This window comes from Erinaceus europaeus, chromosome 16, assembly GCF_950295315.1.
Source record: "Erinaceus europaeus chromosome 16, mEriEur2.1, whole genome shotgun sequence".
NCBI lineage: Eukaryota > Metazoa > Chordata > Mammalia > Eulipotyphla > Erinaceidae > Erinaceus > Erinaceus europaeus.
In genome coordinates this window covers 81,677,812-81,703,509 of record NC_080177.1, presented here as the reverse complement: position 1 = coordinate 81,703,509, position 25,698 = coordinate 81,677,812, and the positions used below count along the sequence as shown (strand labels likewise).

At 37.0% G+C, this 25,698-nt stretch overlaps 1 non-coding gene across 1 annotated transcript; it reads right to left on the bottom strand.

Moving 5' to 3' along the window:
* Positions 1-4,461: 4,461 nt before the first annotated feature.
* LOC132533680 (U1 spliceosomal RNA) lies at positions 4,462-4,624 on the bottom strand. Its single transcript, XR_009545530.1, has one exon. It is a non-coding gene; the product is annotated as a U1 spliceosomal RNA (small nuclear RNA).
* Positions 4,625-25,698: the final 21,074 nt, after the last annotated feature.

Sequence of the window (25,698 nt, the reverse complement as noted above, 5' to 3'; positions counted from 1 at the left end):
ACCCATTGCACTACAGCCCAACTCCCTCTGCTCATATTTCTAAGAAAGCAAATGTCAGTACATACAGCTACCCATGCCCATACAGACATCAATAACAGCAATAATAACAGCAATAATTCCTTAAAATTGAAAGTTCACATAGAATTCTACTTCTCTTTCACTGTAATTTCTAGCAGAATATCAACCACAAAAATAATTATGAATTTTATCCAGATAATATTAGTACATTCTATTTAAATAAAACAATGGAGTTGTGTAAGATGTTTTATCATACATAGAGTATGGTTTTTCAAGTAGAGTTCATAAATTTACATCATATAATTTTCTGAAGTCAAAATACTTGTATACATCTTCTTAAAGTTGTAGGGTGATTCAACTCCATTATCATGAACCAAAGTTGCATATTCTCTCTGACATGTAAATACACAAAGGGACCTTTGCACATTAATAGGATAGGATTACTGTATGATTCATTACTATTATCTATTGGAAAATATGTAGGTATTCCATAATTATCATTAATAATTACCCATTGGGCTAGGGAAACAGGGAAACAGCATAATGATTGTGCAAAAGATTTTATACTGGGGACTCTGAGATCCCTGTTTCAGCCCCCCACACCACTCCTAAGCAGAGCTCATCAGTCATCTAGTATCTCTCTCTGATTCTTTTGTTCTGTATCTCTTTTATTAAAATGAATGAATAAATAAAACATTTTAAAAACTGTTTAACTGCTATGAATCAAAAGAGTCAAATATTTAAAGATTTGAAAAGCTGTCTCTTTAATTTGATATACTCTGAGGTATAGTCACAAATGAAATAAAAGGGCTCTCAAAATAACTAAATTTAATTAAACCTGTACTTATGTTACTTTGTCAATAAGTATGTATATGGTTGAGAAAGTAAAAGTGAATTAAATTACCTTATCAGTAATATGACTAACTGATAAATCAGAAGAAAAGAATTTTTATGAAAGTAAAACAAATTTAAATTTTTTTTACAAATTTAATTTTTAAAAAAAATTTTTAAAAATTTTTTAAAAATTAAAATTTTCAATTTTTTTTGTTATCAGATAGAGACAGAGAGAAATTGAGAGAGAAGGGGGAGATAGAGAGGAAGAGAGACAGAGAGACACCTGCAGGCCTGCTTCACCGCCTGCGAAGTGACTCCCCTACAGGTGGGGAGCTGGGGGCTTGAACCGGGATCCTAACCAGTCCTCACGCTTTGCACCACATGCACTTAACCGGCTGCGCTACTGCTTGACTCCTGAAAGTAAAAAATTTAAAGCTAATATCATTTACTTAAATATACCTAAAATCATATATGCTTGGATTTTTAAAGAAGCTGAATTATTTTTTAAAAATAAATTTCCAAATACATTAAACTATTAGAAATTCTATTTCCTTATTTTTTAGAAACATTAGCTATATATTCTAGTTATATACTCACCTCTATAAGCAGACTAGAAAAGGAGCTAACTCCCTTCTCATTTATAAATACTGGTTCAAAACAGGACATCATTATGAAAGCATATTAGGAGTCCAAAAGGTTTTTCTGAATCACATAGATAGATATCCACACATCTAATTGTAGATGGCTACAATTATACAAGGTAGCCATAGGTCAAACAATTTCCACCAGTTCAAATAAAAATGTTAAGAAGAATTATATAGTCAAACGAGAAATACTAAAATAACAGTAAATTAAAAAAAAGAAAAAACAGTTTAAATACTTATACCCACAGACAACAATAATTAATTGATTTCTCACACACAATTTTCACATCTTTGCAAAAAGTAATGGGCACTATTGCAAGTAATCTATACTCTGTAGAGTTATCTCAGAGACAAGTTGTAAAACTCTTATAGAACCAGACAACCAAACCAGAAGACTGTCAGCAGTCTCAGTCCCTGTCAAATTTTTCCCCATAATCCCTATAGCTGCAATTAAAGTACCTTTGAATGTTCAGGTCTGTCTCCTTATCCCAGTTCTTTCAAGCAAGAACTTTCAATGAGAGGATGATCCCACACCTAATTTTTATAAGGTCTGCATTTTCATCAGTCTAATCACATATACCTTATATAGGTCATGATGAGGTCCAGAATCTCATATGTCCCTAGTTTATAGATACATGTAATGTTCTTACTACTATGTACATCTTTGAGCATACACTGATAAACTCAAATGTTCTCTTTCCCTTTATCACGCTTCCTACAAAAACAGTAACACATCATTAGAAGGTTACATTCTAGCATAGTAACTGGGCTCATTCACTGGTCTTAGGTTGTATCATATACCTTGGCTTTCATTACATACATATTTTCAATATTATTTGAAAAAAAAGTAGTACTTTTCAACTTAAAATAAGAATAAAATAGTAAATTCTAAAACAGAAATACTCATTCTAAAAATACACTATAGTGTTATTACATGATATCATAGACCATCACTTACAAATAGACAAGCATGTCTAGTCTTCTTTATTCCTAAAATAAATAACTATTTCTGTAGAACCTTCAAATCAAAAGCAGGCTATGCATTTACCTTCCCCAAACTTTTATTATAATTGTCACAATAAAACCAATATGTAGTAACATAAATTTTTAAAATGTATATTATAACTTGAGAAGTTACTGTGTTATTTTCTTCAGGTAAACATTAAGATGCAAAATCAGAAAATCTTGTAAGCAAACCTAAAATTTTAGTTCTCATCTATACTTCTATTGTTTCACAAGAACCCTACATCTTTATTGTTTTACTAAAAATAAAACTTCTCTGTTGAATTTAATTCATCAAGGATCTAGAGATTTTTCTAATAGCCTTTTCTAGCTTAAAGGCATTTATTTAGTAATGAATAATTGTCTACTTAAAAATTAATTGTATTCCATGTACTTAAAGAGAGCTGGAAGATATGCAGGCTTACAAATGGTGCTCACATCTCCACTATACAGCTCTACTTCCCCCAGTCCTGGAACCCTTGGGTAGGGCCCACTTTCCCGTATGCCTCTCCCAATCCATATCAAATAATATTGCATCTGCCGATCACAACCTTATCAATGCAATGATTGCCACCTCAACATGCTTCACTTCAGACTGTGTCCAGAGACTTCACATGTGGAATGACAACCCTTCAGCTTCATTACTCGGGTGAGACCTTTCCTTTCATAGCATACTCTAATTCCATCTCAGGTGGTTCACTTTCTAACAAAGTCCCAAAACCTAGATATACACCAGTTTCTGTGACAGAGCATTTGTTCACATGTATCCGTAAACTAGTGCAAAATATATACCTGAAAGCAGAAGTACACTAGAGTTTGCAGTGAGTACCCCCCTAACACTTCCTCTCCACTATTCCAAGCTTTGGGTCCATGATTTCTCAACAATTTGTTTGGCTTTGTATGTTAACTCTCGTTTCAGTCACCAGGTTCCAGATGTCATCAGGACGCCGGCCAGGCTTCTTTGGACTGAAGACCCCACCAATGTTTCTTGGAGCTCCGCTTCCCCAGAGACCCACCCTACTAGGGAAAGAGAGAGGCAGACTGGGAGTATGGACCAACCAGTCAACGCCCATGTTCAGTGGGGAAGCAATTACAGAAGCCAGACCTTCCACCTTCTGCAACCCACAATGACCCTGGGTCCATGCTCCCAGAGGGATAGAGAATAGGAAAGCTATCAGGGGAGGGATGGGATATGGAGATTGGGTGGTGGGAATTGTGTGGAGTTGTACCCCTCCTACCCTATGGTTTTGTTAATTTATCCTTTCTTAAATAAAAAAAAAAAATAATGGTGCAAACATGTACCTTCAAAGACCGTGGTCATGAGCACAACAACAGATGAGTGGCTGAGAAAGTTGTGGCCTATATATATATGAAATACGACTCAGCTATTAAAAATGGCGATTTCACCATTTTCAGCCCATCTTGGTTGGAGCTTGAAGGAATCATATGAAGTGAAATAAGTCAGAAACAGAAGGATGAATATGGGATGATCTCACTCTCAGGCAGAAGTTGAAAAACAACATCAGAAGGGAAAACACAAGTAGAAACAGGATTGGAGTTGGTGCACTGCACCAAAATAAAAGACTCTGGGGTGGGTGTGGGGGGGCTCAGGTCTTGGAACATGATGGCAGAGGGGGACCCAGTGGGGCTTGAATTGTTATGTGGAAAACTGGGAAGTGCTATGCATGCAAAAACCATTGCATTTAGTGTAGACTGTAAAACATTAATCCTCCAATCAAAGAAAGAAAGAAAGAAAGAAAGAAAGAAGAGGATTTTTTAAACCCCACCAGTAAATGAAATGTTGTTTATCCCTGTCCTGATCCCTGTGAGAAAAACAAAAAAAATGAAGAGGCACTTCAAAGATTGCTACTAGAAGTCTATAAGCCTAGGCTACCTTTAGACTTCTTTTTTTTTCTTTTCCTTTTTTTCTTTTTCTTTTTCTCTTTTTTTATTTTATGGATATAAGGGGAGAATGTGAACACAGTCCCCCACTACCACAAAGTATGCCGTCAAGTTTCCCATATTTGGGGAAACTGCAGGAGTCAGCACATCAGAGTGCAATGGATAAGCCTCGCCCTAGGAAAGCCACCTCCATGATCATGGTACCTCCCCTGCCAGGTAAGTATTCTTTAAACTTCTTTAACATATGTTTATCATTACCAATTTAAGCAAGTATTCTATTTATATTTTTAAATGTTCTTTTTAAGTTTTTTATCTTTATTTACTGGATAGAGAGAGCCACAAATTGAGAGAAAAGGGGAGATAGAGAGATAAGAGAGACACCTGCAGCCTTGCTTCAGCACTCATGAAGCTTTTCCCCTGCAGGTGGGGACTGGGGCCTTGAACCTGCATCCTTGAGCACTGTAACATGTGCATTCAACCAGGTGTGCCACCATCAGGGCCCTAATCGAGTCCTTCTACACGATCAGTTACAGTGTATGTGAGAACTTTTGTGTTACTGAAAATGAGGCAACAAAAATAAGAGGGGGTGTATGTATAATTGACTAAAGGCCTCTTATTCCTCTGATCATCGTCTGTGAAACACTAATAAATTAATTACCTGGAGGGTTCACAAGCCAGTATGTAAACACTGCAGGACCTACACACCAGAGCTCTTTGATCTGCCATCTGAAGTGAGGTTTCTAGAGAACCAGCGCTAACCAAACATGGAAATTGGCACATTAAAATGTTCCTTTACTTACAGCATTTTAATTAAAGCAAGTTCAGGGGAGAAATCTCATTTTCACAGGCATCAGTCATCTGTAAAATCCCCTGCTTTTGTGGATGCAAATTAGTTCTAAAATATACATGCCCAAAGATAGGTAGAGTGGAAAAATTTTCCCAATAGTTATAGAGGAATTCTCTACTGGTCCAGGGGTGAGGAATTTAAATTCTCTAAATCTATTTTCTCAATTACAAGGTTCTCATCTATTTCAATCTGATTTCAGAATTATTAGTGCCTGTGAATATTTTATAAATTTCCAAGTTGGTGAGTAAAACTGTGACAGCACAGAAAAAGAAAGGCTATAAGGTTTGGAGCGAGGGGAGATGGTGATTTTTGAAAAAGTAAAAACAACAACAAAAAATGCAACTATTGGCATTTAAAACCAATAACATAAAGTGGGTATTTTTTAAATTTAGTTCAAGTGCTCTCAAGTCATTAAGAAAATTTTAAAAGGCCTTTATGGAGGCTTAAAAACAGTGTGACAGCAGCATGAATAAAATATCAATGATTATTCTCAAAGTTAGAAAGGGTTTTCCTAAGGCTGAACATATTCAATGATGCAGTGCCTTCTACCCTAAGCATCTCTTAGCGCCTGACGGTAATCTGGGAACACTGTTGCCTTGTTGTCTTTATGAATCCTGTAGTTGTCGTGCTTTTTCTCCCCTTTACTGTGATAAAATTCCATTAACCCTTTATGACATTGTTAGTAGTAATAGTATGTATGGGGTCTTCATCACTTTCTCACACAGAGTTCCCAAAACTCTGAGGATTTTCTAAGTGTAAGAGTGACGAAGGTGTCTTGATATTCATGATATATGTCTTTCAACCATTGAGATATATCAATATGGAAGCTATTAGAAAGCACCTAAAGTTGGTGACTGGTTGGTAGTCAGCGGAAATAATGATGATAAGTAGATGGTTGTGACAATTTCATAAGATTGTGTAATTAATTAATGTGAGTTCATAGTAGAATATTTATAATGTAAACTTTATATTAGTTAGAAAAATATTTCAAGGATCTGACATAAAAAGGAAACTACAATTTAAAATCAGTTTTATCTTTGAGAAAATAGTAAAGTATTATGTTTAAAAGCCTACTGAGAACTATGAGAAATGATACTTATGTATTTTTTTCAAATTAAGCTTTTACTTAAGTTTTCACAGAAAATTTACTTTTATAAATATAAAGTTATAGCAGAGGCCATTAAACTTTATATATATATGTGTGTGTGTGTGTATATATATATATATATATCTTACTCTCTTTTCTCACCATCATTGTTATTATCTATAAAAATTGACTTAACTTTTCCAAAATGTATAATATTAGAAGCTAGTAATTAAAACAAGTATTTTTTAGTGTTTGTAGAATTTAAATTAAAAAAAATATTTATTTTTTTTCTTTTTTTGCCCTTGTCTTTTTATTGTTGTAGTTATTATTGTTGTTGTTATTGATGTCCTTGTTGTTAGATAGGACAGAGAGAAATGGAGAGAGGAGGGGAAGACAGAGAGGGGTAGAGAAAATTAGATACCTGCAGACCTGCTTCAACATTTGTGAAGCCTCTCTCCTGCAGGTGGGGAGCCTGGGGCTCGAACCTGGACCCTTACACGGGTCCTTGAGCTTCGCGCCACGTGCGCTTAACCCGCGGCGCTACCGCCTGACTCCCTGTAGAATTTTTAGAACATTATATTTAAAATGCTCCAGTGAGTCACCTTTGCTATATCTTATTTTAATATTTTATTAAAATACAAAGATTTATGTTTCAAGTTTCTTAAAACTTTATGAAGTCCAGAAGTAGTTTGCTAACTGTAGAATTTCACTCAACAGGATAGTTGCTTATAGGACCTTCTTCAACTTCTTCAGAGTGATTGAAATATTTATCCATCATTAATAATATTTCCTAAATTCAAGCACTTTTTAAAACTATTTTTTTAATTTTTTATTATTGGATAGAGATGAGAGAAATTGAGATGGGAGCGGGGAGAAGGCAGAGAGATACCTGCAGCCCTGCTTCATCATTCATGAAGCTTTCTCCCTGCATGTGGGGACCAGAGACCTGAACCTGAGTCCTTACACACTGTCATGTGAGTGCTTAACCAGGTGCACCACCACCCAGTGTGCCCCTACTTCAAGTACTTTGTCATACGATTTGCCAGACATACATGCACACAACACATGTGTGCACACACATACACACACACACACACACACACACGTATATCCATATATAATTTTTATTTTAATCATTTAATATGAAAATCACACAATGGAACCTTTCAATGAATTTTAATTTTAAGAAGTATATATAGACTTTTTCTTGATTTAAAAAATGTTTTTTAATTTTAAGAAGTATATATAAAATATTTCTGGATTTTTTAAAAATAACATTCATTTATTATTTATTGGATAGATACAGAGACAAATGGAGAGCGAAAAGGGAGATAGAATAGGAAAGAGATAAAGAGAGCCTCCTACAATACTACCTCACTGCTCATGAAGATTCCCCCCTGTAGGTGGGGTCCAGGGGCTTGAACCCAGGTCCTTGAGGACTCACTGTAGCATGCGCACTCAACCAGCTGCACCACTACCCGGCTCCTCATTTCTTGAATTTTTTTACAAGTCATTCTAAGTATTCAGACATTTTCCATTTTAATTTTGTCAAAATTCAGTTCACATCCTATAGTAGGAAGAAGGAACTAGGTGACCTCATTCCTGGGTGGAAGCAGAGCGAAAACACGGTTGTGACTTAGGCTGGCTGCCGTCTCGGGCAGCGGAGATAAAGCTCTTAACACAGGGATGAGGAAAGGAGATGAGAGGATGAGGGAGACCCCGAGAATAACTGGGAAAGGAAACTGTAATGGTGTCACACCGATGCTCTTGTAGACCATTGTTTCTGCCACAAAGTGATTTGGTAGTCAATGAATGAATGAATGAATGAATAAAATGAAAATAGTAATATATTAATGACCATTTCCCTTACGGAGATGTAGAATAGATATCGAAGTCACCGTTTTTCAAGACTATGTTTGAGCTTATTTTTTTTTTATAAAGTCTGCTTGGAATCATACTGATGACAACTGATAATATTAATTGAATCTCAGTTTTGAAGACAGATGGTTGTGTGTTAATACATATTTATTAAGTACCGCTAGCATATTAACATATTACTGAAACTTCTAAATTAAAAGTAAACATAATTTTGAAGTGATTTATAAAAGTTATTTACCTTTGGGGCCAGGTGTTGTCACACCTGGTTAAACTGCACACATTACAGCGCACAAGGGCCCACATTTAAGAATCTCGGTCCCCCCTTGCAGGCGGAAAACTTTACAAGTGGTGAAATAGGGCTGTAGGTGTCTGCTTTTCCTTATCACTCCTTAATTCCCTCCCCCTCTATATTTCTCTCTGTCTCTCTCCAGTAATACATACATAAAAATTAAAAGTAAATAAGTGATTTACCTTCCATATTACAGTTACTAAAATGTCAAATATGTTTCAAATTATATAATTTCTACACAACATTATGTATATTATATGTTTAAACAAACACTATAAAATTAAACTGTAATGAAAATCTGTAGGTGAGTGTACAATTAATGCAAGTAAAATGAGAAAGACTTATTTCTACATCTTACATTCAATAAGTAAACTGGGGAAAATACATGCATTTTTACAACCTAGTTAGAAACCATGGACAAAAACAAAAATTAAAATGCATATAAATCCTAGCAATCATTCTGGAGATTATATTTTATCATAGAGGCTTATTTTTTTTTGCATAATTAGGTAGTGACAGTTGTAGAATCTTCAAATAATGTGTCCACCTTCCATAATTTCTCCAATGTACTTTTTTTTTTTTTTTGGTTTTAACTCCTGCAGTGCTTCTTGTCAGGTCACTTTCCTAGGGTCAGTGGTAGTAAACAATAATAATTCGCTATCTGTCCTCTGTTCCCTTAAAGATCTATTTTTGTTTATTTATTTTTATTTACATATTTTTTTTTGCCACCAGTGTTATCACTAGGGCACTGTCCTGGCGCTACTAATTCACCATTCCTGGAGGCCATTTCCCCTGCCCCCTGCCCTTTTTTCTATTTTATTTGACAGGACAGAGAAAATTGAGAAGGGAGCGGGAGATAGAGAGGGAGAGAGGACAGTTGACACCTGCTCACCTGCTTCACTACTTGTGAAGCATCCCCCCTGCAGGTAGGGAGCCGAGGGCTCTGAACCGGGTCCTTGAGCGTGGGACTATGTGCACTTAATTGTGTGAGCCCCTTACAGACCCCGGTTATATGCAATTATTAGGGCATTTTATAATGGTAGTAATAGCTCTGGGGTATACACAGATAAGCAATTTCAAAAGTTAGATAGTCTTTGCCTTCTAGAAAAAAAAAAATCTAGAGAGTTGAGCGGTAGCTCAGCGGGTTGAACGCATATGGCACGAAGCGCAAGGACCGGCTTAAGAATCCCAGTTTGAGCCCCCGGCTCCCCACCTGCAGGGGAGTCGCTTTATAAGCGGTGAAGCAGGTCTGTAGGTGTCTGTCTTTCTCTCCCCCTCTCTGTCTTCCCCTCCTCTTTGCATTTCTCTTTGTCCTAACAACGATGACATCAATAACAACAATAATGACTACAACAATAAAAAAAAACAAGGGAAACAAAAGGGAAATTAAGAAAAATAAATTCTGGTACATCTTAGGTCAACAAAGTCACTATTGTGGTAATACCTTCACAAATTGGTCTCTACTATTGAACTTCTAAGGACATTGAAGTTGATATACCAGATTTTTCCTGGTGTCTGTAAGGATTATTAGTTTCACATGAATTTTTGTTATAGCGATAACACATTCCCAGTAGAATGACTACAACATTTTATTTCCTTCAATTTCATCTAAACTTGAAACAGTAAAACTTATTAATAGTATTAGTTCAATATTCAATGATTAATGGAGTTTTTCTAGCTTGTTATTTTAAAATTCACAGTATTAAAATTTATTCTCAAAATGTTACTGCAACTTTATTGTCATAAAACTTATCATTCCTAATAAATATAGCAGCATAACTCTATAAACATATGTCATTCTTGGCAAAAATGTGCTTTTATTATGTGAGGCCCAGAGGCATACTATATTTTCGATGGTGGAGTCAATTTCTCTCAATAAAACATAACACTCTGTCTTATAAGGCATTTAACACATTATTTTCTGGATATGTATGTGCATACTTATTTTTCTACCACATTATATTTTGTTCTCCTTCAAGGTATTATTTTAGAAGTCATACCGCAAACAGTACACTCTGAAGATGACAAGTGTGCAGTGAGAGGAAATGAAAAAAACAGCTTACTCAACTAGTTTGCACTAAACACAAAACTTAGGACTGACAGTACCAAAGACAGCAAGTTACACTGAAACCCCATAACCAAAGCTGTCCTGCAGGCATCCTTACTCTAGAAGGGCCATGTGCCGTATACATTTACAATGTTGCGGGGCTGTAATCGTATCGCCTTGGGTATCCCTTCTGTGATACAACTTCATCTAGAGATTTCTCCAAGCACTTGAAATGGGCCTACCTATATCATCCAGCAATTTCTCTACTGGGGATTTACCCAAAGGAAACAAAAGTACCTGTCACAAGAGACCTATATATACCTACGTTCACAGTGTACAATTTGTAAGAGTCAAAACCTGGAAGCAACCCAGCCTCCAGTAACAGCTGAATGACTAAAAATTATATTTATCTAGGTATATATAGTGTAATATCATACATACCATATATGATGGGATGTATGACTACCACACATGATAATGATATCATATATGGTGGAATACTATTCAGCTTTTAAAACGAAAAAGTCATCTCCCCTGTGTCATCTATGGAACTAGAAAACATCATGTTAAGTGCGATAAGCTAAAAAGAGAAAGGCTAATACCAAATAATCTCACTTATAAATGAGACTTTTGAAAAATTTAATTAATTTTTCTATTTTTTTTTTTTTTGCCTCCAGGATTATGCTGGGGCTTGGTGCCTGCACTACAAATCCACTCCTCCTAGAGGCCATTTTTTTCATTTTGTTGCCCTTGTTGTTTATCATTGATGTTACTATTATTGTTGTTATTGCTGTCATTGTCGTTGGATAGGACAGAGAGAAATGGAGAGAGGAGGGGAAGACAGAGATGGGGAGAGAAAGACAGACACCTGCAGACCTGCTTCACTGCTTGTGAAGCAACTCCCCTGCAGGTGGGGAGCCGGGGGCTCGAACCGAGATCCTTATGCCAGTCCTTGTGCTTAGCATCACATGTGCTTAACCCACTGTGCTACCGCCCAGTCCCGTTAATTTTTATTTATAAACAGGACTTTTAATAATGGAGTCAGGGAGGGAAAGCAATGAAGTGAAATGTGAACTGGGCATGGTGCATTGTATCAAAGCCAAGGATTGTGAGGAAGGAGGGGGAAGGAGGGTTCAACTGTGAGGGCCTCAGGCATAATGAAAACATGCTTATATATTAAGGACTTCACTTTCAAGTATTAACCCACTCAATTAAAATTACTTATCATGTTTCAGTTTCTTTATGATTGCATTTTGATTATGTGTGCGTGAAGGAGAGAGAGAGAGAGAGAGAGAGAGAGAGAGAGAGAGAGAGAGAGAGAGAGAGAGCAGAGTGCTGTCCTTTCATTTGTCTATTGATCTATTTTGTCTTTGTCATTCTAGTTTGTATGTGGTGCCGAGGATCAAAGCCAAGGCCCCACAGCAGGCAGGCATGTGCTCTGTAGCTGGACCACTCCGTCATCTTTCTTACGGGGACTGTGGAGAGTACATAGGTATGTTCCCTATAGGTAAAAAGAGAGAAGAGTCAAAATGTGAGCTGCTGATGCCCTTCCGTGGATTACAGCTGCAGGTGGCAAGTAATCAGAAACAAATCGTTCCAGCTCCTTTACAATCAGATGCTTGGCTCTTTCAAAATAATGTCAGTGGAAATCGTGTCTGTCAGGACAAGTCTTTTAAATCAGTCATTTACCCTGGGTGTAGACAAAGACAGGGAGACTCAATTTTTAATGAGTAATGGGGTGATAAGTAGTCCTATTGAAACACACACCTACAAATAAGCATAGAGATTTAAAAAGAGGATATTCAAGTTTCAATCTCCTGTACCACCATAGCCAGAGTTGAGCCATAAGCGAACAATGCTATGGTAAAATAAAGAAATAAATTATTATTTTTAACCTTCTCAGAGACATGGACGTAATTCTCTATATTACGTCATGTCAGTACCTAGTGGGTAATTTCACTGTTTCCGAGTCCTTACAAAGGTATGTATACTGCCAATTACTTTTATTTAGGAAAAATGATGATTGATTCTCCTTTGCCACCATATGGATGGAATGAGATGTGATTATGTTGAGCAAAATAAGCCAGAAGAGTAGCAAATACTAAATACCAGATCATCTCAGCCTTGAAGGTGTGCTTCAAGAAATCAAGCAAAGGGCAGTACAAGGTGAATTCTCAACAGACTACAGTCTGTTGCAACAGATACGGGGAATCAGGCAAAGAGAGGTGCAGCGAAGAGAGACTGGGTACTGATAGGGTGATGGTTTGCTGAAGGGTGAAATGGCCTGACACCTCTCTTGGAAAATGTGGAAATGTGCTTTTGTTTCAGCACTCCTGGAAGTAGACATGTTCCCTGTGGTGGCACCCCCAGTTAAGAGCACATATTTACAAAGCACAAGGACTAGAGTTCCAGTCCCCTGCTCTCTTAACTGCAGGGGGAAAGCTTCACAAGTGGTGAAGCAGGGCTGCAGGTGTCTGTCTCTCTCCTTCTCTCCCTCCCCCTCTTCCTTCAGTTTTTCTCTGTCTTATCAAATCAAATAGAAAGAGAAAAAAAAGGGGGGGGGAGTATTTCTGCACTGAAGAAATACTGAAGTTGAGGGGCCAGACTGTGGTGCACCTGGTTAAGCGCACACACTGCTCTGCGGAAAGACCCAGGTTCAAACCCCTGGTCCCCACCTGCAGGGGGAAAGCTTCACAAGTGGTGAAGCAGGGCTGTAGGTGTCTCTCTGTCTCTCTCCATCTCTATCTCCTCTTCAAGTAAATTTATCTCTGTCTCTATCCATTGATGAATAAATAAAGTTAAAAAAAGAAATACTGAAGTTGAAAAAGAACAAAAACCAAATGATACAAATAGACAGAAAGGATGGGGAGGGGAGATCATAAAAGTGTAGCCATCACTAGATACTTATTGCCCTCAATACATGTACGTTGGCATTCTTAATACAAGCTGGGAAGATGTCTAGTTTCCTTAATGCATATTTAGATTTTCAATGTAATACACAGAACCTTAAGTGACCAGAGAGGTAGAATGCTTTCTAAAATGTGTAATTTCAAAAGGTTTTCAACTAATTCCTAAAATGTCAAAGAACACATTTAAAGCCAGAAGGAAAAAAAAACACACAATGCATGTGGTTTCACCAAGATAAGACGTTTTAGCCCCATGTGAGATATTTGTATAATGCAGACTGATTCCTCCCTAGAGCAACTCATTCTCTCTGTATTATTTCATTCCCCAAAATATGTATTTTCCTCTTTGATTAGATTTTTTTTTAAAGAAAATCATCAACAGTGAATGGGAATGCCTACAGCTAGCAAGAGCTTCTAATATAGTTGCTACTCACTAAATATTTATTTTACCAAGAGTATGTTAGTCAATGCTATGATCAAAAATTCAGCTACATCTCTTAAGTTAATCAGAGGTAAGGCCTTCCCTGCTACATAGGTAGAGTCATTTTGTATGTAATCATAACCTCAAGATATAATTAAAGTTTAACATATTTTCAACTTCCGGTTATATGACTGTAATTTCTATAGTGCATTTTTTATAATCAGTGGGTGGTAGATAATTAAACATAATCACTGGCTACATAGGCAGTGGTTAAATATATATATATATATATATATATATATATATAACATCCCCAGTAGGGGAGATAGCATAAGAGTTATGCAAAGAGACTCTGATGCCTGAGGTTCCAAAGACCCAGGTTCAATCTCCCCCAACCTCCAGGTAGGTCCCCACCATAAACCAGAGCTGAGAAGTGCTCAGATAAAATAAAAAAGGAAATTAAAAAAGGAACATTTCAGTGATTGATGATAATGCACTGATAAAAGGTCCTATCATCACAAGTAAAAATGTAAGTCTTTCGAAGACTCCCTTTCCATTCTACATGTATAGTTCCTGTGTCAATAGTCTCTGGAGAGTTACCTTTAGGATTCTTAAGTATCAGAATAAATGGCATTAAAGAATTGTGTAGGTCAAGAAAACAAATGAATTATAACGTATTAATTCTCCCAACACAGTCAATTACTTTTAGAATCCATCTCCCAAAAAGATCAGAGTGATTTTTCTCAATATTTTCAGGGTGGGCCTCTTCCAGTTAAAAGATCACTTTGATATGGGGAGTTAAAGGTCATCTGAAATATATTACCCTCCTAAGAAACTATTCCCATTACTCAGAAGTCCAGGCTATTGTAAGAGTAATTTCTGAAAGCTCTAGAATCTGAGAAGAATCTCTTGCTCCATCTCCCCATCTCGGTTCTTTGCCCCAAACCAAAGAACCAATCACTTATCCCCTGTTGTGGCTTAGAAGAATACAATTGGGTTGCTGGAAAAACCATGATTTTTAATTTTAATTTTAATGTTTTCATTGCTTTTATTTATTGGATAGAGACAGTCAGAAATTGAGAGGGAAGGGGGAGACTGAGAGGGAGAGAGACAGAGAGACACCTGCCACCTTGCTTCACCACTCATGAAGCTCTCCCCCTGCAGGTGTTCTCACAAGTATGATGTTACAGTAATATATACATAGTGATTTAATAATAGTATTCTTTATCACAATGAAGAAGTTCTGGGTTGGAGGAGACAGCATAATGGTTATGCAAAGAGACCTCAAGCCTGAGGCTTCAAAGTCCCAGGTTCAGTCCCCCACCCCACTATAAGCCAGAACTGAGCAGTGCTCTGGTTATAAAAAATGATAATAATAAACAAATAAATAAATAAATAGAAGTTCACCTGTATTTCTAATTCCCTGAACATTCTTTTTAAAACTACAGATTAGCTGTGAATTTTATCACTTTTTTCTGTATACATTTATGTGACTGTGTGATTTTTCTTTTTTTTTTAATTGATTGTATAGATGACAGTAACTTTTTTGATGCTGAACCAGTTTGCATGCATAGGAGAAAATTAGTTTATAATGTTTTTTCATTAAGGTTTATACAGTCATGAACTTGTCCTAAGTAAGATAAATAATTAGAAGCAAAGTGATTGTTCCCTTAAGATCCTGTGTGTACATGAATCTAAATTGCCAAGCCAAGAACATAATAATGTATCTTCATGTTCTGTTGAGTTTAATTTTAGGAAGTCAGAGGACCTTCTTCAGTTTAGATGCATACTGCTTTGTCTGACCTATTCTGTGTATGTCAATGAGCTTGACATGAACTCTTAAATTTCTTGAATAAGGAAAGATAAATCTGGAACAGAGCCATGATCCCTAGATAAAGAATAATATATAATAAACTGATCTTTTTTTTTTAACTTCTTGATTGAATCTGCAATAATGATTTTCACCTCACTCTTTCTTGTTGCAATAGTAGCTCACATAATGCACATGCAGAGTATCTTCTTGTCACTCTGTGTGGTAAATCCAAACTGTCTGTATTTGCCTTAATTTTTAAAAATATTTATTTATTTATTCCCTTTTGTTGCCCTTGTTGTTTTATTGTTGTAGTTGTTATTGATGTCGTTGTTGGATAAGACAGGGAGAAATGGAGAGAGGAAGGGAAGACAGAGAGGGGGAGAGAAAGACAGACACCTGCAGACCTGCTTCACCGCCTGTGAAGTGACTCCCCTGCAGGTGGGGAGCCAGGCGTTTGAACCAGGATCCTTAGGCTGGTCCTTGCACTTTGCGCCACGTGCGCTTAACCCACTGTGCTACTGCCAGACTCCCTATTTGCCTTAAGGTAGAGATTCCCAGGTAACATTCCCCATGGAACATGGGGTCCTGGAGAGATAAGGATTTTTAACACATGAAAATTTCTGGTACTGCAGCATAAAGACAAGACACTTTTCATATGGCATCCAGTTGAAAGTCTGCCTCCCACTTAAGAATTAAGACCCTGGTGAGGAACATACTGTACAATTTCTAGAATAAGCCAATTTATCCACCCTTGAGATCATTAGATTTTCTTGTAGAAATAATTACCAAGAAGCACACTGGGGAATCTCTAAAAGGAACAAACTGATCACTGTGATGAGAAAAACTCCTGCAATGATGAAATCCTCTCCTTGGATTCACCTCAGAAGGAACTTGAAGGAGTCATGCTAAGTGAGTTAAGCCAGAAAGTGAGTTAATCCAGAAAGGATGAAGGACAAATGATCTCACAAATACATCTGAGGAACAATGAGGTTTCGGGCTAGAGTTGCAGGAAAGAGAGATGACCCAGGAAGCAGGATTGAGGTGGCAAGGCAATTCAAATCATTATTCATGTGAATGCCCCAGAGTCGGGAGGAAGCACACCTGGTTAAGCCACATGGCTCGAACTGCAATGGCCCAAGGCAGCCTCTCGGTCTGCTGCATCCCTGCCCCCCTCCAGGTCTGGACATGAAGAGCCAACACAGAAACGGAAGTGCCTTGACAATACCATACAAGGCTAGGAGAGGGGTGGAGAAAGGTGGGAAGAGCTGGAAATGGTAGTCCCCCCCCCCCCCCCAGCAACTGTTGCTAGGGTCCAGAGGGCAGAAAGAAGACAGACCAAAGGAATGGAATGGGTGGGGATCTCCCAGGCAAAACAATGATCATTCAGATAGGCCATAGCCTCAGGAATGCAGGGTGGAGCAGGGAGAGCTGGCTTATTGCTTTGTGAGGCTCCTCACAATTCAGGACAATGAGCGAAAGGCAAGCACAGAGTGAAAGTTGGACTACGTAAGGTCTGTTGTACCCAGGACAAGGACTCTTTGGGTTTGTAGAGGAGGACTTAAATTCGTAGTAGTAGTGGTATGTAGACACCTAACATGGCCAGATAAGCTATTGTAGCCATGTGATTTCCACTGTCTTGTCAATCATTATTTCCCTAATAAAACAACAAAAATGCACACCATCCTGCATCTGTTGTTCCTCCTGGCTCAGTTTTGCCCACAGGATGAGATACTTACACAATGTCGACTGACCTACAAACTGGCTAAAAATGATACATTTAACAGAATATAATTCAGTAATAAAAAGAAGGAAATTCTGTCATTGTGACAACATGGGTAAATGTAGAGGGTGTTTTTTTATATTTATTTATTTGTTTTTATTTATTAATTTTTTTTACCAGAGTACTGATCAGCTCTGGTTTATGGTGTTAACTGAAGCTATGACTTTGGAGCCTGAAATATGAGAATCTCTCTGCATTACAATTATACTATCTACTCCCCTGAGGACATTATAATAAATGAAATGAACCACTAAGGGAGAAAAAATAATGGACAGCATCACTTCTTTGTAGAATTGAAGAAGATTATTTTTACATTGGTCAACCTTACAGAAACAGTGTAGAATAGTGATTGTCAGGGTTTGTCCATGAGAAAAAAAATTAGTAAAAACTCGTCAAAAGAAAAACTTCCTATTAAAAAGTGAACAAAATTTTAGAACCTAATTTACAATATGGTGAACAGTAAATAATAATGCATAATATACTTGGAAATTTCTAAGGTATAAGATGACTAAAGTCTTATTTGCATAAATTGTTTTTAGTGAATGCAGATATAAAGTCGTATTGTTCTCACAATGCAAAACTTTGTCAATTTATTATCTACCCTTCAGCTATGATCTTGGTCAACAGATGTACTATGGTTTCTGTGATGTGGACAAATAGACAAATAAAAAAATATTTAAACCCCACTTTTTATTATTTTTTTATGGACATAATAATTTTCAAGACAATATTGTCACATGGATACAATTCCAAAGGGGTTAACTCTACTTCTGTGGCTGAGGTCATTCTCTTGAACTTTCCCAGCTCTGAGAGAAAAACTTATGTTTTTTTTCTGTATAAAAATATGAAGAGTCCTGGAGAAGATAATATGTGGAACAAAATCAATTTGAACTTTATACCTGAAGAAAAGTGAGCCCACTCATGTTTTAACTCATGTTAACTCTAGGTAACACACAAACGAGTGAGTATGGGATAAATGCTTTTGTGATAAATTCTTTTGTGATCCACTGAGAATGCGCAGGTGCCTGGCACATATAGTAGCTGTTTGGTGCAATGATGCCTACTGGTAATATCACCATCGACACCAGGTGAGTAGAAGGTGAATTCTGTATATTTCTTTTCACATTTTAGAATCCTTTTTTTTTTTAACTAAGATTAATGATTTACACAGAGTCTTTAAACAGAATGTTAATATGTTTTCAACCTTTCCTAAGTATAGAGACCAAATAAGACAAATCAGATAAGGAATGATGACTAGAAAGGAAGAACACTATGAGATAAATACTCCAAATGATAGGAAAACATATAAGCTCATTCATATTTGTAAAGCTATCAGAATAAATTATTAAAAGTATATTGTAAATGAGTTATTTATATATTAGGACGAGAGAAGAAAGCAAACAGAAACAAAGCATCAGAGCCAGGGATCCAACCCAGGATTTCAAACATTTAAGGGCAACACTCACTAAGCCACTTGCCATACTACAAAATCTCTATGAAAGCTGACTCAGAAAAAAAGGCAGTGAATAGTCCATGGTAACAAAGGACAGAGAATAACAAACCAATTGTAGAAGTTTTTGCTAAGAAGTTGTTGGATAGGGAGTTGGGCGGTAGCGCAGCGGGTAAAGCGCAGGTGGCGCAAAGCTCAAGGACCGGCATAAGGATCCTGGTTCGAGCCCCCGGCTCCCCACCTGCAGGGGAGTCGCTTCACAGGCAGTGAGGCAGGTCTGCAGGTGTCTGTCTTTCTCTCCCCCTCTGTCTACCCCTCCTCTCTCCATTTCTCTCTGTCCTATCCAACTACAACAACTTCAATAACAACAACAATAACTACAACAATAAAACAACAAGGGTAACAAAAAGGGAAAAATAAATTAAAAAAAAAGAAGAAGTTCTTGGATAAAGAATATTTACAATTGAATTCTGCAAAGAAAGATTTTTTTATTTTGATTCAAGGATAGATTACACATTGATGTTTTTCCCCTTTTAAAGAAAAATTTTATTATATTTATTTATTTATTTGCATAGAGAAAGAAATTGAGAGGGAAGGGGGTAATCGAGAGGAATAGAGACAGAGACACCTGCAACCCTGCTTCACCACTAACAAAGCTTTCCCCCTGCAGGTGAGGACTGGGGGCTTGAATCTCGGTCCTTGCTCATAGTAACATGTGCGCTCAAGCCGGTGTACCACCACTCGGCCCAATATACCTAAGTAAATGAGAAGCACAGAGAGGAAATATATCAAATAGGTAGTTTCCAAAAAATAAAAAAAAAATTTTTTTTCACTGTAAAGTGAGAAATAAAAGGAAAAACAAAAAAGCGGTGAATGACCTTGAAATTAGTTGATTCCTGGCAGTAACTTCTTATCAGTGAGTAGTGCAAGCTTCAGAAATTCCAAGGTTTCCACAGCCTTTTTGATGTTTCAGGTTTCATGCAGAGATACAACTGAGATTATGAGTGCATGTTGTGAATAAGAAGTCAACAGTAGACTCTGAGTAGTAATCAATGCTTCTGAAGATGCTCTAGATAGTGGAAATTATCACTTACTCATGAAGATGAAAAAAATACAATTCAAAAACAACATTTACAATGATTCACTTTCCTCTTAGTGCACCCAGTTGAAGAGAACTGTGGAAAATAGAACAAAAAAGGTTTGCTGATTTATAATGTCTGTCTTGAGCCTTTTCTCAGTGGGCACTCCTAGGTCACAGAGGACTCATGCTGCATTTGACATAATTTTATATTTGAGTTAGACTAATGTTGAGTGTCTTTAACCAGCACAGCTGGCGTGGGTTAGGGATCACACACACCTGAAGAAGTAGACAGCTGTTATGCTCTGAGACGCACGTCACTATCATAATGATTATCACTCCAAGCAGTGCCATTTAACTATTGATATTTTGCTACCCATCGGTTATCTTGAGCACCATAGGTCATGAAGCCATCATCAAAGTCTCATTATCTTTAATTGTAGCAAAATGATAGGTGTGGCTGTTATAGGAAACAAAGATCTCAAAGTTCCCAGTGGGACAGATAACAAACTATTATCATCTTTCCTTAAAGAACAATTTGGTTGAAGAGCTTCTTTTTGAATATTTAATAAATATATAAACAGCCAACTTACAATTGGGGTATTTAAGAAAACTATGTCAGGAGAAAAATATCATAAGGACAATAATAAAACCTACCTCACATAAGTAACATGAGGTAGGAATCAGGGCTTTTTATTTGGTTTCAGAGAATATGTTTGTCTTTTTCAATATATACGAAAATTTAGACAAATACTTTAAAATATTTTATTTATTTCAGTGAAAGAGAGATAGTGAGATAGAGAAAGAGACCAGAGCACTACACAGCTGTAGCTTATGATGGTACTGGGGATTGAACCTTGTACCTCAGAGCTTCAGGCATAAAAGTCTTTTTGCAAGATATGAAACAGGACAAAACAATAAGATTAAATAAACAGGCACCAAAAAGTAGGAATAGATGAGAATAGGGGTCTTAGGGTGGAAAGAAGCTAGGAAGTCTATTTTAAATATGCTCCTAGGGGTTAATTTAATTTCTTTACCGGGGGATTAATGTTTTCCATTTGACAGTGAATACAATAGTTTGTACGTGCATAACATTTTTCAGTTTTTCACATAACAATGCAACCCCCACTAGGTCCTCTGTCATCCTTTTTGGACCTGTCCTTGACTTTAGTCCATGACTTTAGTAATTTTTGTCTGAACTTGATAGCTAAAGTGCAGGTGGACTAAAAATATTGTCTGGGAAGATGTAGTCAAAGTTGGGAATAAGGCTAAAAAGCTGGATGAGAGCAGAGAGTAGCTCCCAAACTTGAAGAAAGTATATAAATACAACTAACTATTGTCCCCATTGATCTGACCCAAGGCCAATATGTATATACACATTTAGCAAAAGGGCCTGTGTGGTGGTGGGAACTATACTTCTGTTATCTCATAATTTTGTAAATCAATATCAACTCACAAATAAATATGTAAATAAATATATACATAAGAATTAGGTATTTTTGTATAACCATTATTCTAGCCATGCTGGTCAGACAAAGACTTTCTGTCTGACTCTGGTGGAATAAACCAGTCAAGCCACTACTGCTATGGTGATTTCATCGAGGTATGAACAGACAATGGCAACACAAAGTTTACTCCCATGAACTGATCGGTAGACACACACAAGTAAAGACAGACACAATAAAGACAGACGATGAAAAATTTTTAGGAAAGGACTCTAAATTTCTTATGGAAGCTGACTGACTTGTATAAATACATTCACTACAATTAAGATTTCTTCCTGTGTATCTAATGACCTTTCCATGGATCTTGGCAAGCCGTCTGCAAACTGGAATCTGTAATTTACTTTTTTTATATCTGTCATGGTCGACAGCACAGGATAAAGAATTTGCTTTGCCCAGAGACTCACAGAGTCTAAGAGAAGCCCGGAGGGACTTCACTGAAAGCAACCCTCGAGAAGGGAGAGCAAACAGTGAAGCCCCGAGTGTCAGAGTCCAGTTTTTTTTTACTCGTGTGTCTTATAATACATCAAAAATTCCAATTCCCCAATGGCTGGCTCAAGCAGGAAGCAGGACAAACAGAACAAGGATGTGAGTGAGTAGCATCAGTCACTCTGTACACAGTAAGTACAGGTCTGTACATCTCAGGTCTGATCTCAGCATCTAAGGCTGGTGTGCTCAGCAGGTCACCTTGACCTCTCCAAGATCAGGAGCCATTGGCTTTGCCTGGGACTTGGGTCCACATGGGGGTGTTTGCTCCCTGACCCTGTCACTGCCTGAAGAGTTCCAGACAAGTTCCTGGGCACAGAGTTCTTTAGTGTTGGTATGCTTCTAATTCTGCTTCTGAAACCCTTTCTGTTTCATTGGTTTAATGCCCCCCTGCTTAACACTGTATTCTATTTACATAACCACTGTTAACTAAGCACCGCCCTGCCTGCAGGGCATTGGTTTAATCCTCACTGGTTCACGATGTCTTTTTGCTTCACTCCCTCTCCTAGTACACCCTGATTTCCACCAATCTCTTTTCGCTCCACCCTCTCTAGGTCACATCCTGTTTCCACCCTACTTGGCGAGTATGTATAAGGACAGGATTGTGATTAGAGATGGCTTAGATTGTGCTGCGTTCCACATGAATAAAGAGATACTGCTTCCCAGCTCAGCCTCTGAGTCTCTGGTGGTCTGTCTCCCACCTGTGAAGCTAGCCAGCCTGGCACTTTAGGTCTTGGGTTATATTGACACCAGAAGCCTGTGTAACCAGATAGCCTATCTAGATGTTTTTGGACACTTAGACAATAGTTTAGCAAGTAGAACTTATAGGAGGTGAAATGAATACTAAAAAAAAAAAAAAAAAAAATCAAAGTTTTAATTACATGTTTAGTCATAATTGAATAGTTTGGAAAATGTATTTATAGGTTCTAAGATCTATATCAGTGGTTTTTAACATCTGGTAATAATAAACAAAGACCTGGTATAGTTATTTTTCCCTCTATATTTATCCTGTTTACTTAGAAGGGTTCAAACGAACTAAATGAACATGATAACCACAAAGAATAATAAGAGTAAGTTAGCAAGATTCTGAGTATTCAGTCATTAGGGTTGAAAGCTAAAGGTATAGCTGTACTTAACAATATTTTCTGGGAGATTGTGACCTCCCTCTACTCATGATAAGTTTCTGTGTGTTTATGTTTATTCAGAGTTATCACTTCCTTGAGAATCTTTCTGGAAGAAAAACACAGAAATGTGGATCTTGTCACTTTTGAATAAACTAACTATTATTGTATGTAATAGCAGCCCAAGGCTTGCAACTATTCTCAGCAAGCATTCTGATTCTACATTATGATTAAATTTAATATTAGCTGGAGCAAAAAAATGTGTATTGGATATAATATAGCATAATAGTTCATGCATTCAATGATCAATAACCCAAGGACAGTGTAGTTTTGTATATTTGGGAGGATAATATAGAAGGCAGTCATATGTTAAGCAATCATTAACAACCTCCTAATTTTTTGACTGGATTTCAAATATGGTTGTTAATTCAAATTTTATTTCTTACCAGTAATGGCACTAAGGTATAGAGAATCTGAAAGGATATTTCACATATTTATGTATTTCACATATATATGTATGTCACATATTTATGCATTTCACATATATGTGTATTTCACATATATGTGTATTTCACATAAATTTCACATATTTATGCATTTCACATATATGTGTATATCACATATATTTCACACATTTATGTATTTCACATATATATGCATTTCACATGTATGTGTATTTCACATGTTTATGTATTTCACATATATGTACATTTCACATATTTATGTATTTCACACACATGTGTGTCTCACATATATTTCACATATATGTATTTCACATATATGTGTATTTCACACACATATGCATTCCACATATATGTATTTCACGCACATGCATTTCACATGTATATGCATGTCGCATATATGTGTATTTCACACATATATGTATTTCACATATATGTGTATTTCACATATTTATGTATTCCACATATTTATGTATTTCACACATATGCATTTCACATGTATATGCATGTCACGTGTGTGTGTTTCACACATGTATGTATTCCACATATTTGTGTATTTCACATATATATGTATTTCACATATATTTCACATATTTATGTATTTCACATATATTTCACATATTTATGTATTTCACACATACATTCTTATTGTGAATGTATATCTGGTGAGAAGGAAGTTTGTGATGAGGAAGTGAAATTCTGTACTGAATATTCCTGTATCAGGAAACAGAGACAGAGGTTATATTTTCCTAAAAATATTAGTCTTATAAAAGTAAAAAAAAAATGTTCAGTGAGAGATATTGATTTAGTAGATGGAGTTAACTGCAATGTTTGCTTAGTCACTTTAAAAAATAATGTAAATATTTATTTATTAGAGATTCAGAGAGAAAGAAATAGAGAACAGACATCGCTCAGCTCTGGATTTTGATTGCTCTAGGGACTGAACCTGGGAGCTTGAGGCTCAGGCATGTCTTTTTGTTTAAATTTTATGCTGTTTCCTCAGCCCTGTGCCATTAATTTTAACCTTAGAAATCGTGCACATTATTAACGAATAGCTGTAGATGCATAAAGTTGTATTTCTCAAAATAGTGAAATGAAAATCTGATCAGCACTGTAAAATTTTACTTTTCCTCGTGACTTACAAAATTACAGCATAACAGGGGTCCAAATCCACACCATTCCCACCACCAGAATTCTGTGTCCTTACTCCCTCCATGGGAAACAGCAGTGGTTCTGCCAAGGTTACAGATAGGGGTTGACTTATTTCTGTAATTATATTTGTATAGTTTTGTCCATTTTTATTGTCTGGGAAGATGTAGTCTGATTTGAGAACTAGAATGCTGGATCAGGGTCAAAAATAGCTCCCAAACTTGAAGGAAAAATATAAATATAGTGAACTGTTCACCCCATCTATCTGATAGGGCCCATGTGTACTCATATTCAGCACAGGAGTTTGTGTGGCCTCTGAGTCCCTGTCAGTCTGAGCTCACAGCTGGGAACATTCTAGGCTGCACTCATTTCAGGCCCCGTCTTCCTTGAGGGGCAGAGTAGGCTGACCAGCCTCCCTTCAGAGAGAGGGCCCGTCCCTATCACTGCTGCTCTAGGTCCACAGGAGGGCTTGTGATGGTGTTCCTGATGGAAGTAACCAGGGATGGTGCAGAGAGGGGTCTGTTAGAAGTCTAGGCCCATCATGTCTGTGTTGGAATCCAAGGACACCCTGACTAGGGCCCCGGGTGATGGGGTTGCTTGGTAGTCACCAAAAGGGCCGTCATCAGTGATGAGACTGAGTCAGCTTCTTGCCCTTTTCCAGATGCTGTAGTCCCTTCTTGACCTGAGGAGCTTAGACTTGCCATGCATGTGGCTGATGATAATTCCCCAGAACCACGTGAAAGGTGCTATAGCCAAGGAGGAACTTTTGTTCTTGTTTTAATTTTTTTATTAGTGATTTAGTAGTGGTTTACATGACTATATGATTATAGGGTATAGTTCCAATCTGCACCAGAGTTTTGGATCCCCATCCTCCCAACAATAACTACCGTACTCATCACAAGGTCTCAGAGACAGTTTGGTACATTTTCAAATTCATATGTTTCTTTTTTAAATTTATTTTTAACTTCATTTATTTATTACTG